Genomic DNA, 1662 nt, shown 5'->3' with positions numbered 1-1662 from the left:
GAACTCTGACTAATGAAGAATGGAAAACTTATGTCCACACAAAAACCTCTACATAATGTCTATAGCAGTTTTATTCATAATTGCCAAACCTTGGAAGCAACCAAGATGTCCTTCAGCAGGTGAATGGACAAACTATAGTATATGCATACAATGGAGTATTGTTCAGTGCTAAAAAGACATAAGCTCTGACACCATAAAAAAGACATCTAAGAAATTTAAATGCATATCACTAAGTGAAAAAGCCAATCCGAAAAGACTACATACTGTATGGTTTCAATTCTGGAAAAGACAAAATTATGGAAATAGTAAAAAGACCGATGATATGCTCCCTTCAGAAGCATGTACACTAAAACGGGAATGACACAGAGAAAACTAGCAGGGCCTTTGCACAAGGATGGCATGCAAATTCATATAGCATTCCACATTTTATAAAAAGAAGAAACCTTCATGGAAACTATAAACTTTAGCTGGTGAGCTGCTGATGCATCAAGGTAAGCCCATCAGTTTTAACAAATGTACCACTCTCATGGGGGATGTTGATAATGGGGAAAGCTGTGCATGTGTCGGGGCAGGAAGTATTTGGAAAATCTTGGTACCTTCAGCTAAATTTTCCTGTGAATCTAAAACTGTTCTAACAAAAAGTCCAGTAGAAATAATAATTTTAAAAACTACCTTCTGCTGTGAAACATGGTTCCAGACCTGGGGGGCATTGATAAAGATTTCTTTAAGCAAATTCTGCATACATTACACTAGCATTATAGTAAAACTCAATTACTTGAAGTACTTTGCCTAGGTGCTTATTTCTACCTTTCTTCTTAAATTGGTGTTTCTAAACTTACATTCAACAGCTGGAACGTGAAGAGGACAAAAAGAAAGAGGGGAAAAGATACACTGAAATGTTGGTAACATAAGATGCTTGGCAAAGTAGGGAAGAGTCCTCCTCGTTTCTTAATGAGTTTTTACATAAAAGGCCCAGGAACCAAACCAAACGTACAGTGTTCCTTAGTAACATAAGCAACTAGGAAAAGATTTCGCTATGTGAAGCAGGAGAGCTCTGAAGCCCTGGGCTATAGGCAGAAGCCAGGGGGGTTTATACTGCTGAACTGTCTCAACAGTTTCTTTCTTAAACTTGACTTCCACTGGAGACAGTGTCTTAGGCATGGTAGTGAAATACAGTGGTGACTGGAGCAAGCCAAGTGGTACTATCTATGTTCAAGACAAACTTCTTTGATCCTTAGATGTCTTCTGGGGACCTGCAGGTAGGGGGATGAGAGGAGAGGGCTACTAAAATGATACTTGCTATTATTTTACCACCTCACGATAATTTACCCAAAGGCGAAACAGACTTAGTCTCTACCTCAATTCTGTGTCATCATTTTTGCCTAAAGGTTTCGAAATCGCTTCCAGTCTTTCCTATGTCTGGTCTGTCTTTTATATTGCTGTCAGATCTTTCCAAGTTATGGATGAGATTAGCGCCTGGTGATAATAGACACTCAAATATTTGCTGAGTAAATGAAGTTTCTTCCGATGATCAAATCCCTCCTATGGCTTCTACTTTCTTATACTGCAGAGTTTCAATTCCTTAACATGGTGTCTGAGACTTCAAGTCTTCATGCATCCTCCTCTTTTCTAGGTTCTTATCACACTCTCGTCTTTGTGATT

The 1662-nt window shown here is 38.7% G+C and overlaps 1 non-coding gene across 1 annotated transcript; it reads left to right on the top strand.

Moving 5' to 3' along the window:
• The first annotated feature begins 322 nt into the window (after positions 1 to 322).
• On the top strand, positions 323 to 429 carry LOC111553006. The gene has a single exon (XR_002734798.1). It is a non-coding gene; the product is annotated as a U6 spliceosomal RNA (small nuclear RNA).
• The last annotated feature ends 1233 nt before the right edge of the window (positions 430 to 1662 follow it).

This window comes from Piliocolobus tephrosceles, chromosome 19, assembly GCF_002776525.5.
Source record: "Piliocolobus tephrosceles isolate RC106 chromosome 19, ASM277652v3, whole genome shotgun sequence".
Classification (NCBI taxonomy): domain Eukaryota; kingdom Metazoa; phylum Chordata; class Mammalia; order Primates; family Cercopithecidae; genus Piliocolobus; species Piliocolobus tephrosceles.
Note: the sequence above shows the minus strand (reverse complement) of the source record. Positions and strands in the feature narration are given on the sequence as shown.